This window comes from Electrona antarctica (assembly GCF_951216825.1).
Source record: "Electrona antarctica genome assembly, chromosome: 16".
NCBI lineage: Eukaryota > Metazoa > Chordata > Actinopteri > Myctophiformes > Myctophidae > Electrona > Electrona antarctica.
Window position 1 is genome coordinate 17,413,439 of NC_136797.1, and position 20,426 is coordinate 17,433,864.

Below are 20,426 nucleotides of genomic sequence, written 5' to 3' on the forward strand. Positions count from 1 at the left end.
TTCAAAGTGTTTTAATCAGTGCCAAAGTGACACAGAGCTATTCCAGCAGAGAATTGTTGATGGTGAGAGTGTTTCTGGGAGCGTGTGTTGTGTCCGTGGCGTGCATATGCCTGCCCTTGCCTGCATACGAGAGAGAGAGAGAGAGAGAGAGAGAGAGAGAGAGAGAGCGCGCGCAATAGAGAGTATTTACTTCCTCAATCAACCATGACCATTGGCTCAATCACACCCTGACTCGACCATACACAGTGCCAGACAACCCTATAAGGAGGATGCATCCATCTAAACATCTGGCGTCTTGGGACAGAAAATAATATGATACAGAAAATGAAAGGCAAAAAGAGAAAATAGCAGTAGAAGAAAATAACAATATGATGATGAGTGATGGCAACCCAGTAAACCCATACATAACAGTATTTTTGTAGAGCTATAGTAGCTATAGTAGTAATAGAGCATGCAGTTACAGATGTGATGTTTTAAGTGCAAACGTGCAAAGTGCAAAGTGCTTGTCCTTTTAGTTATGTCTTCTCCTTTTTTTCTGCCTCTGGCTTGTGGCCAGACCAATCCTTTTGCCTCCTGATAGCTAAACGGAGAGCCAAATTTGACATTTCTAAGTGTTCCCGCCTCTTGTGAGTAGAGTAGAGCAGTAATTCTCTTCCATCCATTACAAATGTGACTGATCCCACCCCATTCTTTTTACTTTTACTACATTTATAAGAGGAAATGTTGGATGAAACATGTCATTGATACTGTTGATATACTGTTAAACACATTCACATCTGGATGTACAGTAGGTCAACTGGCGAGCCCGGTGGCCACATGCAACCCCCACCTTCACTTAATGCGGCCCTCGGGTTAATATCAACTGGCGGCCCCCACCTTCACTTAATGCGGCCCTCGGGTTAATATCAACTGGCGGCCCGGGGGCCACATGCGGCCCCCACCTTCACTTAATGCGGCCCTCGGGTTAATATCAACTGGTGGCCCGGGGGCCACATGCAGCCCCCACCTTCACTTAATGCGGCCCTCAGGTTAATATCAACTGGCGGCCCGGGGGCCACATGCGGCCCCCACCTTCACTTAATGCGGCCCTCAGGTTAACATCAACTGGCGGCCCAGGCCCAGGGGCCACATGCGGCCCCCACCTTCACTTAATGCGGCCCTCGGGTTAATATCAACTGGCGGCCCGGGGGCCACATGCGGCCCCCACCTTCACTTAATGCGGCCCTCAGGTTAACATCAACTGGCGGCCCAGGCCCAGGGGCCACATGCGGCCCCCACCTTCACTTAATGCGGCCCTCAGGTTAATATCAACTGGTGGCCTGGGGGCCACATGCAACCCCCACCTTCATGCAGCCCGCAGCAGATTAATATTGGAATACTGATATATTATTGATTTAAGCTGTTATACACAACATGCAAACATGACCCGCTTTAATTACTTCTGTCTATATTTGTATTGACTATAAAGTATTAAAATCTAATTTGCATTAAACTTCATAAAGTTGGCCCGGACTGGCACATAGGTAGCCTGACTCCCGTTCCTGGCAGTCATTGCTGCGTGTCTCTCCCCATCTTTCTCCCCCTGTTTCCTTTCAATCTCTACAAATAAAGGCAGAAAAATCCCCAAACATTATCTTAAAAAAAAGAAACAAAAAAGAAAAAAAGAAAAGTTAACATAAATACATTTTAAATTAAATACAAATTTTACTTTTCAGGATTCCAATTCAAAAATAGCAAAAAAAATATTTAGAATTCTAATTAAAAAATATATCATCAAAGTTGCCCACCCCTGACCAGTTTACCTAGAGCCATACAGAGATCAAAAGCATAGTGGTAGGTGGTGTGGTAAGGGAGGGAATTCCCAATGAGCCATCCCGCCCCTGCAGTGAGCCGAGAGCCTGTCCGTCCAACACCTATACACATTTCTCCTTCTCCTTTTAAACCACCCCACAGATGACACCCAACATTAATTGTGCAGTAGCCTACGTATATTAAATATTAATAATAATTTGGCCTATTAATAATTCCTCAGGTTGTAAGGACGACTCAGCATAGCTACAGTAATACAGTATTGAGCTGAATCTTGTGTGGGCCATTGGGAGGATTGGAGAATGAACACATCTTCTTGGAGATATAATAATCTCCTAAAGTCAGTGATGGTGGTGCAGCACGTCAGCACCTTGGATCGGATGTACAGTAATTGGATAAAGTTCTCAGACTTGTGGAGAAAAATGTAAGACACTATAGCTGGGCCAAAGTTTAACTGTCTGTTAAAGGCATATGAAAAAATACAAGCTTGTGAGCTTGTTGATTGGTTATTTTCAGCAAAGAGCTTTCAGACCAAGTATAGACCCCATGGACGCTAGTCAAATAAAGGTATGGTTTTTATGTGCGCACATATTTTGCTAAACTCAGAGAGAAATTGTTATGGCACACATTTTTTGTGGCCTTCAAAAAAACATACTCATTGGCACCACCTAGAGGGCTTTTTGTTACAAGACCAATAATTAGTATTACAGGTGATTTCAGATGTGTCAGTTCAGATCATTGACATGTTTCAGCCGAGCGGCGCGCACCTGTCAAATTATTAGCTTACAGTTTCATCATGCTCTTCTACATTTTCCTTCTGCGTGTGTGTCTTGGAAAGTCTTTGCTTGTAAGTTTTCACGTCTTGTTTTGAGTTAAAAACAACAATTTGCCATGGGTTCAAATTCTAAGCTAAGCTAAATGTAGCTTATTTTGGTCATATAATGCTAAGCTAAGCAGCTTCTAGTCATGACATTTATGGAGATAAAATGTATTCCATGAATCTTAATTTGTGCTGCTTGTATAAGTATGGTATGAAATTATACTATTGTTTTACAAAACAAATTTAATTGTGTTTAATAGCTATATTAGCCTAAAATAAATGTACATTCCTCTCTTTTATTCCCAATTCCTGAATTTTAAGAAACCACACTGCAGTGCCAGTATCTCATATCCAGCCAACATGTTGCAGAACTTGGACAGGTAGGCATCCATTTATGCTGGTCACATTCTCACACTCAGAGTTACAGACCTGTAAGGGTCCATTTGGAAGTGGAACACCCCCAAGGAACCCTGAGGGCTCTAGTCTAGACTAAAACGCATTCCCTCTTCTGTCAAACGACAACAAATTTACATAAACAGATACAGGCTACATTGAATGAATGTTCAAGACAAGTCATCGGCAATGCAAGCCACCAAATCACAAATGTCCTGCCATCTCATTTTGTGACTTCTAATGCATTGGTATTTGAACAATTATTGTTTAAATTGTCTCTCAGCCGCATTACGTCGCTCCAAAATGTTTTGTGATCTGTTATTTAAACATCACTGAATTTAAAATGTTCCTTTCAGAGGAACCATGGGGGTTGACATGCATGCTGCACAAATCCCACCATTCAACTGCTCTGCTTCACACACAAATATGTGACTAGAAGGCGCGGTCCCGCATTTGCTGAATGCGTAATAGCTGTTGCTTTGTAAATCAGACATTAATTTCACACCACTCATCCAAATTACACGATATCAGGCCCTGACAGCTCACACTGACAGCTATTTGCTCAACAATGGAAACGGGGTTTAAACGCCAAGCTGGATGTGCACACAGTCATGCACGCACGTACGCACAAGCACACTGTCTAACAATTGAATGTCGGTACAATTGCTCCCATTGACTGCATATAAACGGAGTGAATTATAGTCAAGGATGAAAATATAATATGCCCAGAAACCCGTTGTTCTGTGGTGTCACCTTTTCTCCTTTATACTGTGTGTGTGTGTGTGTGTGTGTGTGTGTGTGCGACTGTGCGTGCGTGCGTGCGTGCGCGTGTTACGTGACTGCACTTATGGGACTGCCTGGAGTTCAAACTTTTGTTCATCTGGTTCTTTCATCCACTGCCATAATAAAACGTACAGTAAGAGGAGGAAGGAGGTGGGGTTGACTGCTGACCCTGTGGGGACTGAATGCACAGCCAAGTACGACCAGTGGGAGTGGCGACTAGCTGCCACTGGCTTTGAGAGGCTCGCTGATCGAGCACCAGTTCATAGTTTCATACAAGCTGTGAAAATAAAATGGCATTTCCTCCAAAGATTAAATTGAACATTATACAGTATTGGCACTTTGTTGGCCGTTTGTTTCCCATGGCGATCTGTTAGAGGCTTAGAAGCTCAACAAATGCACATATAATTAGTGGGGCTCGGCACACTCGGGGATATAACAGTACCCTGGATGATTCAGGGCCCCCAGAGCTGGACAGACGGGACCCCTGGAACACGCCGATACCAGGCTAAAACTTCAGCTCTTTGTATCCAACATTGGGGATATTTTAATAGGGTACTGCGTAGCATTTTGCCAACTGTAACAGTAACTTGTAAAGAGCTTTGTTTACAGGCAGCATCTTCCTCATATTGTAGACCCTTGTGGCAGCATTCAACTGTTTTGAGCACCCACCGCCTGTGCGCGAGTGTGAATCACTCCTTCTCTTCGCACTATCCTATCCAAGGACATTCTCATCTCTCAATTACGGATAGGTTGAAAGTCCCTGTGCACTTCTGTTTGTGCGTGCACGGATGTTACATGGATGTCCATTTCCTCTCAATTACAGAGCGATGGAATGAGTGAGTCAGAGATCGTGTCAGGGGGCATTGAAGTCCATTCTGTTGGCCAGCTTTTCAGAGACAGCCACACGCAGTGTCAGCGGATAGCCTACCAATGGTTTTCAATGTCTGGTCCGGTGACCACCAGGAAGTCCAACTGGGCACTTACAGGTTAAATGGACCTGTGAGGGTCCAATTTGGTTCCATTTGTACACTTATAGAGTCACAGACCTGAAAGGGTCACTGGACTATATGGCTTAAAAGCCTTTTTAAAACTTTTAGTTAAACAAATGAAAAGAAATGGGGCTCAAATTGGCCAAATTTGGATACGGGTGAAACTTTCAGAGCCAAGCCGTCTACAAGGAAGGGCTGAAATCTTTCTCATATGGAGTCATTAGCCAGAGATACCTGATGGCAAGAACAACACAGCAACATGAAGTCTGACATCTAAGTGAATCCATTCCACACCATTCTTTTAACTAATCTCCTATGCCTAGCTTTGTGTGTTTGTGTGTACGGCCCAGAGCGCTGATTTGATTGGCTGAGGAATGTGTGTACCCCATAGCGATGATTTGATTGGCTGAGCAGAGAAATGTGTGTACCCCATCCCATAGCGACGATTTGATTGGCTGAGCAATGTGTGTACAGCGAGGATTTTATTGGCTGAGCACGGAATGTGATGTATGATGATAACAGCGCCCCTCACTTCACACGAGTGTGATCTTTTTTTAAAACTCGTCTAAGCAGCACACGTACATGTAAAACGTATGTAAATGGATCACAACTACCATACTTGCACTTTGTCTCCAAATATTTATTTATGCAGGAGTTCCATTTCTCCCATTCATGTAAATGGTATTATGTATTAACATTTTAGAATGGCTCCATAAAACCTGCTCTTTCTGCTTTTGACTTACGGATATACTCTCATTGCTTGCAGTATATAACAACAAATTATTCTCTCAGACCATTCATTGTCAAATTCCCATTGACAACGAATGGAGAATGTTACGTCATAGTGTCTGAGCAAATACTGTAGTCTATTTTACGTCATGATGAACGATGATAAGAGCGCCCCTCATTTCACACAGGTGTGTTTTTTTCTTTTCTTTTTTATAATAGTGCATAAATGGTTAACCCATTCTGTACGGGAACCCCTTTTGGGGTTTTAGCATTATGTTATACTTAAGCTATTGAAAAATACGAGCTTGTAGATTTGCTATTGTATTTTTGAAAAATCATGAAAATGTGGCACAAATCTTTGAATATATATTCTTTTCGAGTGAACGTTTTGAACTCAAATCTTTGCTTCTGGGGGGTCCCTGGAACTACATATTTTCAGATTGGGGTCGGTGGCCAATTCCATATATTCTTGCGGGTCCTTGACATGAAAATGTTTGAGAACCACTGATATAGAAACATGGGTTTTTCTGAAAACTGTTCTAAACAGGTCTACATGGGTTAAACTGCTCCTCATTTTGCTGGGGATCCACTGGAACCCCCCCCCCCCCCCCCCACCACAGACCCTGTGGGGTCCCCGTACCCCACTTTGAAAATAACTGCCTTAGTGTGCTGAATAACCATGATATCTAATTATGGTGATTGTCAGTGTGTATGTACTGCATATTTTACGTCGGTAGTATATGGAAATATCAATAAATTACAGTCACTATACATCTTATACATTATTCATGTCACTTCTATGTTTTTAATGTACTGTACTGATGTAGTCGTATAGTAAAAATCACACGCTTTTTAAACTACTCTTGCTGTGATTGCTGTGTTGCTGTTTTAGCCCCAGAGAGGGCTTGTTCGGGAAAATGGTTTAGCATGTTGTTTTTTGCCATGGGGGACCTCAATACGAGAATCTTTTTTAAAGACAGAGCTTTTATGTCACACATGGATTTTTCTTATGCAATTTATCATTACAAAAATGGACAGTCGCCCTGCAGTCTAGTCCCGTAAGGCTCTCCTGTGTAATACCTATTTATGTGGGTTAAAAGGAGCATTACACACAGACTTAAAATAAATAATGCACTTAGGGAATAATGGTATGATGAAATACTGGCATCGTGGTTGCTCAGCCATGCAGTGAACAACACCACTCTGGCACAGAGCTAATCAAAATGTTCTGTGTTCACATGCAGCGTGTGACCTGTGAATTCAAGTCCTTCACTCTCTCTGCCCTCTCTTCCCCTCTCTATCACTTCTGTCATTTAATTACGTAGAACTTCCCTTATAAATAACCCTTAAAAAGGGGGGGGTTTGACATATCGGTAAACCGATGGGACACGGCCTGGCCCTGTGCTGTTTGGACACCCTGAAGTTCAGCCAATCAGTTTGCTATAGGCAAGGCCAACAAAATGATTATAAATTCTCATGTGCTGCATCTCATATCCAGCAACTCAAATAGCTAAATAATGTATCTCCAGTGGTCAGTTGTCACTAAATAATACATTCAGAAACATTGTTTAAGTTATATTTTAATACGATTTTGTCAGCAGACCTTTTGCTCTCCTTCACCCTTGAGACAGATTTTCTTTTACTTTTCAGGCTATCCTCTGTGCACACGTCACGCAAGCAAATACAAGTCAAGTCAAACATTATTATTATTTGCCCATGGGGAGGTCTGGGGGGAATACATCGATGTCAATGACGCATCGTGTAGTGTTTTGCCTCAAAGCTCATTTCACACTGTTCCAATGTAATGATCCCGACACAGCATTCCATAGTGGCATCTCTTGCACCAGCAAGAGAATAAGGCAGAAGGATGGACTGGATTTTGAAATAGAACAATATAGTAACAAAATTACCCAAAGAAGTGGACATAATTTAGATTGGCTGAATCTAAGGGCCGATTCATACTCCTATTTTAGAGCCGAATAAAAGTCGGTTCGGCTCTGTAGAGCCTACAATGTGACGTCATTTGAGGTTCGGGGGGACGGGTACCGTCCTAAAGTCGGCTCTTTGGTGCTACTGAAAATTTCTGACGAGCCGAAATCATTTCGGCACTACAGTGCCGAAACGGCTGTAAAATAGGAGTACGAATCGGCCCTTAGGGTCAGATAGTTTTCTCCGGCATTTGAACAGTTTGTTTGAACCAAACGGTGTCAACTTTAAGGCCCTCACTCCACTCTGTGCGTATCCTGCCCTTAGTCCTTGTTTCTCCGCTCCCCTGTTTCATTGTCCATTCTAACCCCATTCTGGGCATGTGTTAATAGGCGGAATTTCAGCGGAAATAGTCGACAATCTGAGAATTTATATTAGAGAGAAGTCACTAAGGTACTGTAGCTTCATATTTAGCCACTGACTCTTTGCTTTTAAAGCTTGAGTTTTCACAATCATAACCACGTTTGTGTGACCTGTGTGCACAACACATGGAAAGAGAAAACGGAGACGGAGACTACTTTGAAAGTGTGCGTGTGTGCGTGCGTGCGTGTGTGCGTGCATGCGCGCTGTGTTTTGTAACTTCAGCCTCAGGCACTTGTGGTTTATAGCAGAATACAAATTCTCTTCATAGAGCACTGACTTATTTGGCCTTTGTGCAAAATAAGCGGTTGTTAGGAGTCACTGAAGAAGTTTATTACACATTTTTATTATTACTTACTGTACAGCAATTGCATTTTCAAGTGAATGCACTCAGAAATATTTTTCTCTTTCACTAATGAGGTATTTAATGTGTTTTAGGCAAGTCTTGCACATTGATGTGCTGCTCAGTGGAAGGCCTTTTACCAAGATTAGATCAGAGCTACACCTTTATTGTACCACATTTATGTAAAGAAAAGAAATATGCTTCGCAGGCAAAACATCTCTGCTGTCTAAGCATCTAAGCGGCAGCGGTGGCCGAACGGTTTGCGGAGCGGTCTTGATACCGGAAGGTCGCCAGTTCGTATCCCCGGACCGGCACGTTAAAATTACCACCGCTGAAGTGCCCTTGAGCAAGGCATTGAACCACTACCATGAAATGTTCTATGAGCAGGGCCTGGCTGTAAACAAGTATCTGATGCTTAGTCCAGTTACCCTGGGTAAATATAGTAACTTTGCTTTTGCTTTGCTTTGCTTTGCTGTAAACTACGTTTTAAGGTAATGTGCTCTGACAGCTCAACCACTTCATGCATTGACCATGCATGATGCATACATATCAGGAACCTGGGAATTTGCTGTTCGAGCAAAAACCGAGCTTCAACACTTTAATTTAACCTGGTCAGTCCTATGGGAATTTTCAAGTAATTTTCAACATTCCGTCATCTTCTCACAATACGAGCTGCAACAACAATGCAGCCTTTCCGAGCCATGAGGCCCATGGGGACAGGAGCCTATCTCCTGTTTCTGTAGCGTGAGGCAGCTTGATGCAGGCTACAAGTACACCCCCTGGACATGGCGCTAGTATGTCGCAGGGACTTACCCAAATCCAACCCTTGATGCTGAGTGCCAAGCACGGAGGCATTGTTGCGTCTTTGGTATGACCCGGCCGGGCCAGGGCGGACACTCTTAACCACAAGGCCACTGAGCTGGTAATGCAGCAAGTATAACTTTTTTATTTTTGAGTGGTGCAACCTATGTGACTATGAGTACCAGTAGGGGCAAAAGTGGCGCTGTTGTGCCAGAAACAGAGAGAGAGAGATAGTGCTGCACTGTTGCCTGCTAATGAGAGAGAGCGAGAGAGAGAGAGAGGGGGGGGGGGGGGAGTGATTTTTTTTTTGTAATTCTTTATTTCGGGACATCCACAATCATAGTGTTTCTTTGTCCACAGGTTTTATTTTTTTTAGCAAGTATAACATTTAAAAAAAGTTTAAGTTTTATATTATTTTACATGGCCTCTTTCAGTGCTGATGAGGCTTGTTGCATTGCTTTCTAACAGGGTGGTGAAACCGCAAATGGCCTTTGTTTTGTGACACCTTGCTTGCATTTAGCATCAATATATTGCCAAACAGGCTTTGTCTGGTTTCTTTTTTGACACCAAGTCATTGACTTTTTCGAGCAAAAGGACAGTCTGCTGTCAGGGGCCACTATCGGGAAGGAACAACTGTCATAGCTTGAAGCCAGCACACTCCTAACTCAAATGCCATAACATCAATATAAAATATGAATAATTGTTCAATAAAACAAATTACCCACTGGACTCTATCGCCTGGCTAAGATTTAAGGCTTTCATTTAACCAACATATTTCATGCATTAAAAGATTAAAAGTCAAGATTTTCTTTGTTTCATCCTAAATCTCCCATTACGGCAATCTCTCACACTCTTATTAGAGGTTAACCTGACTCCGCCAGATGGGGCAGCAGAGAGTACACTGGGTTCCCCCCTCCTGCTCCCATCTGGGAACTCTCAGGCAGACTTGATGCTCCGGCCACAAAACGGCCTGGCCAATCAGCGGCAGCTAGAGGCGGGATCAAGGCATACACATGCTGCCTTGATCCCGCCTCTAGCTGCTGCTGATTGGCCAGGCCATCAAGTCTGCCTGAGAGTTCCCAGATGGGACCAGGAGGGGGGAACCCAGTGTACTCTCTGCTGCCCCATCTGGCGGAGTCAGGTTAATTAGAGGTGAATTCTCACTAGATCACACTGATAAAGAAAAGTCTGAGTCCACAGCACAACTAACATGCCTATCATACTTGTGCATGTGTATGCACACACACACACACACACACACACACACACACACACACACACACACACACATTTATCTATATACAGTACCTGTCTGTCTGATATGGGGAATCCATCAAAGCGGTGAATTAGTGCATCAGGAAGTTATGAATCACAAATAATTAATGAGACACAGATGTTGTGTGGTTGAAAAGTATGTCATTCTCTCTCTTCCATCAAATTAAAAAGGCAGCTAGTGCATTCAAAGTTGATATATTCAAAACATTTTTCAAGTTTCAATTCACTTTCACATTTACCATTAGTTGTGTGAGAACATTAAAGAACTCACAGATAATTTTATGTTTGGTTGCACTCGGGTGTTGCGCTCTGAAAATAGCAACTAAACTAGAACATTTCAAATGACAAATGTGACTAAAACTAAATAAAATTCCTAGTCAAAAGACTAACTAAAACTAACTCAAAATGTGCTGTCAAAATTAACACTTGTCTACTACAGTAGATAAGACTGGTAGGCTTTAACTGTTACATTTGCAAAAGAAAACCGGGAGGCATTTTCTTAAGCCATAAATATACTACGTATGACAATTAAATAGTGAAAATATCAGACCTATAAACTCACAATGCGTCTTGATGCACATTCTGACACATTTGGAGAAATAGCCAGGGCTAGTGTTGTCAATATATATTTTTATTGAGATATTATCAAACACACACATTAGATCAGTCTATATTTCCCAAAAGGAAAGGCATTTTGACAGAGCAGCGTGCATGTGTGCGTTTATGCTCGCATGTGTCGTGTCTCGAGCAGTCCCACAGCCTTTATTTTCAAATCAGCAGGTACAGAGGTACATGGGAAGACTATCAACTCATTCGCCTCTTCTTTTTTTTGAGTGGTGTAAACCACTCCTACAACTGGCTTTGTTAGTTTACGTGTCTGTCCGTTTCCGTGTCTGTCCGTACCAAAAAAAATGAGCATGGTTGCTATGGTCACCCAGTTCACACGGGTGTGATTTCATTACGTCAGACATTACGTCAGACCACAGCTGATCAGTCTATATAAGACCTTACACCACTCAGTTCACACGGGTGTGATTTTTTCTGTACATACGGTAAATAATTAATCTGACTTATCTGACTTAATCAGAGTAGGTTACAATATGTGAGAGGGCAGTTTGGATTCAATGGTGTTGAGACCTGGGATCCCAGGGTACAATCTATTAAAATGTAACGTGTTACATTTGAACGATTGTTACATTTGTACAGTCTTTGTACAGTCTTTACAGAGAGAGAGAGATTTAATGAGACGGACTATGCAGAAATTATGGTGGCTAGTTGTTACGTACGTGAAGTGAATAATTAAAAATCCACTTTAGAGCATCCTATGGAAAGCAAACAATTATTCAGAAAAACGTTCTTATGGACATGCGTCTTGTTATCAAGCGCCACCTTGTGATAACTAATTTAAAACTAATTATAGGATGTAACCGGTGTCCATTTGTCAGTGTAATGAGAGGGGATCGAATTACTGTAGTGTCACATAACTTACCCATTGTGCATTATAGGAGTCTATGATTTATTATAATCAACTGTTTGAGGGTAATGGATTGATATGAATGTTGTGAATGCAAATGTTCACCCTTTTTTATTCTTTATGTAAAGCACGCATTGACCTGCCTTTGTGCATGAAATGTTCTGTGCAAAAAATGATATAATGATGCACTGTTTCTCAGTGTCGAGTATGGCGACCACAGGGATCCATATTGGGGACCCTTCAGGGTCTGTAACTCTGAAAGTGTACAATTGTAACTAAAATGGACCCTGGGTCCATTTAGTTCATTGGTACACTGTCAAAGTTAATTAAAAGGGATAGTTCCCCATGAAGCCTTGCATTCATGGAAATGTTTTTGTTGCATTCCTGATACAATATTCCACTATTTAATCAATTGAAGTCCAAGGCAAAACTACATACATGTACCGGTATACACTTTAATAGCATAATCTAGGGAGGACTACTACTGCCCTGCTTATAAGTGATAGTTTTAAATATAGTATAGCCCTTGTTAAGATTTGCCTCCTTGCTTCAATTAAGGGTGAACCGAGTGTAGATTGGGGTCCCAGAGATTAATAAAATTGCATCAAATGGGGGTCAATGGGGCTAATGCATCAAATGGGGGTAATACAGTAGTTATGTTCATATCATGCACTCAGACCAGCAGCGCGTTTGGTGCGACTGAGTCATCGTGATGCATAACCTTTGTACTGTGTGTGTGTGTGTGTGTGTGTGTGTGTGTGTGTGTGTGTGTGTGTGTGTGTGTGTGTGTGTGTGTGTGTGTGTGTGTGTGTGTGTGTGTGTGTGTGTGTGTGTGTGTGTGTGTGTGTGTGTGTGTGTGTGTGTGTGTGTGTGTGTGTGTGTGTGTGTGTGTGTGTGTGGTAAATGGTGCATTTATATAGCGCCTTTATCCAAGGCGCTTTACATAGATTGTGCATTACATTCACACACACATTCATACACCGATTGCAGCGGAAGCCATGCAAGTTACCAACCAGCACATCGGGAGCAATTTGGGGTTCAGTGTCTTGCCCAAGGACACTTCGACATGTAGACAGGAGGAGCCGGGATTCGAACCGCCGACCCATGGATCATTGGACGACCTGCTCTACCTCCTGAGCCACAGCCGCGTGTGTGTGGCTCATTGCCATATTGATCAGTTTACTAAAGCTGCATGCTCAGGATTTGTGGTATAGTTGTAAATGCCTCAATTTACCCTCCTTCCATCTCGCTTCAAATATTCATCAGAGAGAGAGAGAGAGACGCAGAGAGGTTGCCGAGGAGGGTGGGGGCGGATGCAGGCAACAGATCTAGAATGACAAATTTCAAATCTTTTTGTTTTTAGTATGCAGAGCACAGTATGGATAACTCATCACCGGTATGCAGGGTAACCTATTTTCTATTTATTTTTGTCTCTCTCCCTCTGTCTCACTTAGGTCGCATTCACGCCAGCAGGCTATACTGCGATTAAAACGAATCCTGCTGCGTATTGTCGCTTCGTTTGGCAGGTGTGAAGGCTCATTCGAATCCTGATCCGCATCAAAGAAGCGCATTCTACTTTGCCAATAAACGGGGGTTTCACTTTGCTTCAAAGCGCAGCAGAGTGCAGATCACCGCAGGTGTGAATGCAATCGCATTAAATATGGGGGATGAATGTGCCATTGTGCCAGTGACTTACAAGTATAACTATAAAGCAATATTATATCAAGGTTAAATCCATCATCAGTAGTCCCTGTGGTTATCATTAAAGCACCAGAATTAGAATAAGGCTAGGAGAGATAAAAGGAGACCTGATAAGTTTTCTGTAATGATATTGGGCCTAAATCACCAACCATTAAGAAGAAATGTCTTCTTAAGACCCACTTTAACAGTTTTCACAAAGTTTCTACAGTTGTATAACCAGTAAGGCGACTGAGGGCGAGAAGTGACCGCAGAACGCTGGGCGAGCGCTGGTGCTTTGGCATGGGGTTGGGGGTCAGATCAACATATGGAATGACTTCTGTACTGGCCATATGGAGCGTGTCTTGAGTGTACAGGGTTTGATGTGGTCAGATCAACATATGGAATGTCAGAACAGGTCAACTCCATATATGGAGATCTATGGGTAGGGCGAAGTTGCGTGTACACATCCGCCTAGGTGACAGGCGAGCTCTGGCACTTTGGCATTGGGGTCATATCAACATATGGAATGTATTCTGTACTGGCCATTTATGGAGCGTGTCTTGAGTGTACAGGGTTTGATGTGGTCAGATCAACACATGGAATGTCAGAACAGGTCAGTTCCATATATGGAGATCTAAGGGTTTGAGGTCAGATGTACAGTTGCTGGCCAATATTGAGGCATGGCCTGGGGTGACCAACCAACCAACTGACTGACGGGACGGGAAATGAACAATGTCATAGTAAATGCGACCTGCGGTCACAATAAATGAATAATATAGTCTGGTTCTCATGAGTGGGTCCCAGGGGGTCACCAGAAAAATGAGGAACAGTTTAACCACTTAGGTAAAACCTGTTTTGGCTATTTGAAAAGCTAATCTACAAGCTCATAACATGTGCCATCGCGGCCCATTTTGAGCTTGTAGATTGGCACTGATAGCTGGCGGACTGGATGGACGGACAGACTGACAGACAGACAAGACGAAGCCAAGGGAAATGCCCTGCATGAGGGTCAGATATATCAAATATAACATCCACCTGCTAATGTTCAGTCTACCGAAGTTGATTTTATGACAAGCATCATTTCAATTAGCACACGGGGGAGGATATCTATCAGGGAAATGGTCCAATTATTGTTTGGGACAGATGCTGTTTACAGAAACAACGCGTGTCAAGGGAGTGTTGCAGTCACACATGTACTCCATCACTAACTGTTGCATGTTCCAACAATTCAATATTCACCATGTTGACACACATCCCCTGCTATTTAGTAGTCAATTTATTTGGTCTTTCATAATTACAATCAGTATTGTCTTGCGTGTGTGCGTCCGGGGGAGTGTAGTGGCAGCTTAATTGATCACTATGAGAGCATCAAGAGTCCCTCTTGAATCGGTAAAAAGCCAACATTAGATCGTGTTCAATGAAACTTTATGCTAAGCTCTGACGGTTAGCATATATTATCAGGTCTATTGGACGCATACGCGCACACACACACACACACACACACAGACACAGACACACAGACACACAGAGCAGCAGCAGCAGCATGACACAGGACAGAATAATCTAGGCCTGGCTCATGCGTGTGTGTGTGAACAGAGAAGGATGGCTCAGGGTAACGAGTTGAACTGGCATCTTGCTATTGATCTGCGACGCTACAGTAATGGTGCTGCTGTCTCTATTTAATCTTCCAGTCCCCTGACACACACACACACACACACACACACACACACACACACACACACACACACACACACACAGTCACACACCCCTTCTCCATTATCTGTGAAGGAAGTGATACAGAAACCACTGGATCTCAGGTTCAGAGCTTAGTGGGAGGTCAAAGATGAACGAAGGCAAGGTGGTGTGCAGGTAGATGGATACATAGATAGGGGGAGAGTGACACGTATGATAGGACTGCATTACCCAGGGGGCCGAGCTGAAGCATTGGGTATTATGAAGCCTCAGGGCAGTTGTGAAGGTTTATGTGTATCTGATATGAAGTGACTACAACTCTGAGAGTGTATTTTGCATGCTATACTCATCTAAAGTTTACACTGAACCGTGCGTGCGTGTCTGAACATGTGTTATCAGCCTGCTGTCTGTCACCGTAATTGCAGTTGACAGTAAAGTCGCCTTCAATAGGCTCATTGGAGGCTCTCCAACAACCTGCTCTGCTCCGGTTACTGACTTCTCATCTGTTTCTCCAAATATCCTCCCATCCGTCCACTCGTTCTTTCGCCCCCTTTCTTCTCTCTCTCTCTCTCTCTCAATTCAATTCAATTCAAAGGGCTTTATTGGCATGAGAAAACATACGTTTACATTGCCAAAGCACAATACAACAATACAGCAATACAATCAAAACAAAAAATATGTACATTTGAGCGTCAGAATCTTCAATAGATCAATTTCTATATTGTACCAAGGTCACTGGATGCAGGTATAGTGCAGGAATATACACAATGATTAGTCTTTAGGGTGGTTGTGTTCCGTTTGATATCCTTCTCCTATCACAGCAACTCACTCACACTCTCACACTCTCTCTCACACACACACACACACACACACACACACACACACACACACACACACACACACACACACACACACACACAACTCTTCAAATTCACCCTCATCCATGGTCGTTTTTCTTTCTTCACTATGCTATCTTTCCTTTCTTGTCTCCGCCCCGGTCTTCTCCTCTCCCTCCTCCCTTGGCTAACTCCTGTAGTCCCCTCATTTATATTCTCTTTCAATTCTTCCTTCTCTCCATCCCTCCGTTAATCTATCTCTCTCCGTTTCAAAAGGTATTCCACCCAGGCATTATGAGACCTCTTCATGCTTTTACTTTCCTCTCTCTTACTTTCCTTTAATAACATTTTAGATTTTTTGATTTGATTTGATTTCCTTTCCTTTCCGGCCTTAACCTTTCTCTCTGCTTTCCTTACATTCGCTTAAATCTCCTACTCTGCTGCTTCATTTCCTTTTAATTTCATTTAATTTAATTTATTTTCCTTTCCTTAATTCCTTTTCCTCTACTGTCGTTTCCCCACACATCTCTGTAATTTTCAGTGACATTAGCACAATGCATAGATACATGTACGTTACATGACAGAACACACCTTGATGCCTTCTTGCGCGCGCGCGTGTGTGTGTGTGTGTGTGTGTGTGTGTGTGTGTGTGTGTGCTGAGGCAATGGATTTGCAGAGAGACCCCCCCCCATGTCCGCACACACAATGGGCTGCATTGTAGTTCAAGGGCCCACTTCCTGGTATTGATCCAACCAATCAAATGTATTAACCAAGAGAGAGAGAGGGGTGTTGGTTGACAGTGGCAGAGGAGCGGGCAACAGAAACAGTGAAACGAGCATGAAAAGGTGTGGATGATGAATGAAGTGAATGCAAGATGGATGAAAGGAAGATATAGTATGTTCCGGTGAAAAAGCCGATCTAAATACCTTGTAGATATGCACGTTTTTGACAAATCATGACGGACAAATGTTGACAAATCTTATCTTACGGTGGTCCCTGGCACAACATGTTTTCAAATGTGTGCCTGCGGCCAAATATGTATAGACCAGATCAGAATGATATGTTTAGCTGTTTTTGTTTAACGTGTGGAACAAAAGAATATATTTCTGATAGTCATTAACGTTTAGAAGAAGGTCGATGCACACCTCAATGATGTGCAAATGTTCAGAAGGGGATCGAACAAATCAAAGAAAAAGGTCCCGTGTCTGGAACTGGTCATTAGCAAAGGTGCCCTGTTCAAGGTTAATGAATACTACTTTTCCAATTAGATATATTTTTGGATGTGGTGATTTCATGATGATGGCCTACATTTGGCCGTCCTTGATAATGAACATGATAGAGAACCACTGAGATAAAGACGAGAAGAGGTTTAAGGGGATGCTCGCACACTGCACAATGTATGTCTCAAGACATGTCACCCTGTAGACTTGAAAAGGGCAGACCCGTCACCATAACTCAGACAACCTTAAACAAACCTGATACGCCCGTATATAGGCATAGTATGCCTTGCCGAGCCATGAGGCCCATAGGGGCAGGAACCTATCTCCTGTTTCTGTAGCGTGAGGCAGCTTGATGTACACGTACCTTAATCCGGTCGTTTTGTTCTACTGCCTACTGAGAAACGCCAAGCCTCCTCATACCCTCACCTAAACATAACCGCAAGCACGTAGCAGCGCGGTCCCAACCTTAACGCATGTTCGCCAACCTTGATCCGGTCGTTTTCCGAGTTTTTATCAATGCCAATCGCAGCCAGTAGGCTCCCAGACTACATGCAGTAGGTCGATAAGATCGGCTTGATAAGTAACCTACTGGGAATTATCGTTTGATAACATTCGAAGCGGGTGCACCGTTCTACTGTGTTATTACCATATAATCTGTCTGCAGCTTGAATCTTCAATTGTTTTAGCAATCTGATCTAGTGTGTTCCATCATGCAACCATTGCTCTATGCAGCACTGTGCGCATGATAGACCCTGTTCTTGCTTTAGGGACTTGATAGCAACCTCTTGTGGCATGTCTCGTATGTATAGAGCTCAGCCTTCAGAACAGAAATGAAACCGATACATTTGCTGCAGTATTTTCTTTGGTAAATGTAGCCGTTGCTACACACATACCGACATTCCCTTAATAAATGTATGCTCGCTATCAGTCTGACACTGCTGAAACTACAGGTCGTAGCCTACAGTACAACGGTGTAGATAGGATCATAGATGGCCATCTTTGACCCTGTCACACGCCAACCACTCCAGACACGTTTATGCCACGATGGCTGATATCGTACAGTGTTTGGTCACCTTATTGGGGAGAGTGTGTGTGGGCATGTGGATCAGGGAAAGGTTAAAGGATAAAGGGGAGGAAAGATGAAGGGTGGCAGAGGCCCAAGTATGCATTTTGGGAGAGGAAAAACAATAACGGAAGGAGTTTGAAAGCATTGCTGGCACATGTCAGAATGGTTCCCTTGACATTTGCCAGCTTGATGGCTATGTGGTGTGTGCAAGTATATTGTGTGCGCGTGTGTGTGTGTGTGTGTGTGCATACTTGTGTTGTGTGTCTGAAAAGTGGGATACGTACCTGCACTTCAAAAAATATATGATTTTTTCACACCTAGAGCATATCCGTTTTTGGATTGTATAGCAGTTTGAAAACTTGAAAACAGTATAGCAGTACTCTGTTATGTCGATGACACTCACCTGTCCCCCTTCCCCCCTCGGCACTCAGGTTGCAGAGCACATGGGCTGGCACATCTCATCTCACAGTGGGTGTCTTCCCACCACCGCAAGCTGAACCCAGACATGACTGAACTGCTCATCTTCCCAAGTGAGGTGAGTGCCACCTCATGCAGGATCTCACTGTTTCCCTAGACAACTCCCTGGTTGGCCTCCGACGGCCGAGATCCTTGATGTTGTCCTGGACAGTAAAGCTCTCATTAAAGGCACACATTGAACCCGCTCGTGTAGGTTTACACTCTATGTAACATTCGAAGGATTGGACCCTTCCTCATGCAGGAGTCTGCTCAGCTCATTATCCAGGCCTCAGTAACTCCCCTCCTTTCTGGTCTCCTGGCATGTGCACTTTATACTCCTCTCCAAATGACCCCGAATTCCGTAGTATTCAATGCACAGGTTTATTTTTCATAGGGATGCACGATTAATCGGTAGCATAATCGGAATTGGCCATATCGGCCATAAAAATGCCTTATCGGTATCGGAACAGTCTCAAAATAGTACAGATTATTTAATCAGTTTTCACCAGCATAAAATAAAATCTACATTTAATTTGTGTACACATGTCATTCTGAAGTCATTCAGTTGTGAAAACAGACCACCTTGAAATGAGTATAGGCTATTTATTGATTGATTGAATACTTTATTAATGGGCTTTGGGCCAAGCCCCTAGGCTTGTTTCCATTGTGGTTTGATTGATTGATTGAAGAATTTATTAACAGTTTGCAGAATTACAGTACATTTCAAGCACAAACTCAATACAAAGGCTGTTAACTGTGAGTGGACGACCCAATTAAGCATTACACTTGTTTCCAATAGGGTCCACCATGTTCAAATCATCAAAACATTTAGAGACGTACAAATAGACACTTCTATAGACAGAACAGGAATTCATCATAAAGGAGGTAAAAAGGGAAAAGAAACATATACAGTGAGGGAAAAAAAGGGGTGGGCGGTGGGGGGGATTCACGTTCAGCTCCGTTAATTTGTTTGTTTTCCTTGGAGGAGCTGCGTTGGGTCCCCAAGTCGGCTCCGTGGCCGTACCTTGAGTTGGCTGTGTGGCCGTGACCGTCTCTTGTGTTGTCCTTGTGTTGGGTCCCCAAGTCGGCTCCGTGGCCGTACCTTGAGTTGGCTGTGTGGCCGTGACCGTCTCTTGTGTTGTCCTTGCGTTGGGTCCCCAAGTCGGCTCAGTGGCCATACCTTGAGTTGGCTGTGTGGCCGCGACCGTCTCTTGTGTTGTCCTTGCGTTCGTGTTTGAGGGATTCCGATTTTACAGGGGCCAGTTTCGAATTGCAGCCGTCCGTAGGTGCCCTTTGAGAGCGGTTTTGAAGGAGTCAAGGGATTCGCATGTCTTAATGACAGTTGGTAGGGCGTTCCACATTTTGGTGGCATAGGAGCGAAATGCAAATAATCGGATATCGGTCAGAATCTCATAATCATGGACCCCTAATTTTTTATATTATAGCCTACTGTTTAGACTGCTACAGATGTGCAGTTTGAGAACTTCACATGTCCTGCCATTGGCAGTTCAGTAGATTGTCAGAAACAGAACAACGTCTGTGAGAAAGGGGGGCATTTGCCAAATGTTAATTCTATTCAGATTCCCTGAATAGAGTTCCTCTGCTGGACACTTCTTTTCAGTAGCAAAGCAGTAGAATTAGCATTAGGCTAATCAGTGAATGAAACCTGCAGGGAAAACATGGATTACTTTCATTTTTCAGAAAGTCTTGTGAA

At 43.2% G+C, this 20,426-nt stretch overlaps 1 long non-coding RNA gene across 1 annotated transcript in view; it reads left to right on the plus strand.

Moving 5' to 3' along the window:
- Positions 1–2,518: 2,518 nt before the first annotated feature.
- LOC306939197 overlaps positions 2,519–20,426 on the plus strand; it is a 77,999-nt gene continuing 60,091 nt past the window's right edge. The window contains exons 1-3 of the long non-coding RNA XR_013791850.1: positions 2,519–2,656; positions 2,951–3,009; positions 18,688–18,791. This is a non-coding gene — a long non-coding RNA (uncharacterized lncRNA). The remainder of the gene's footprint in view (positions 2,657–2,950; positions 3,010–18,687; positions 18,792–20,426) is intronic.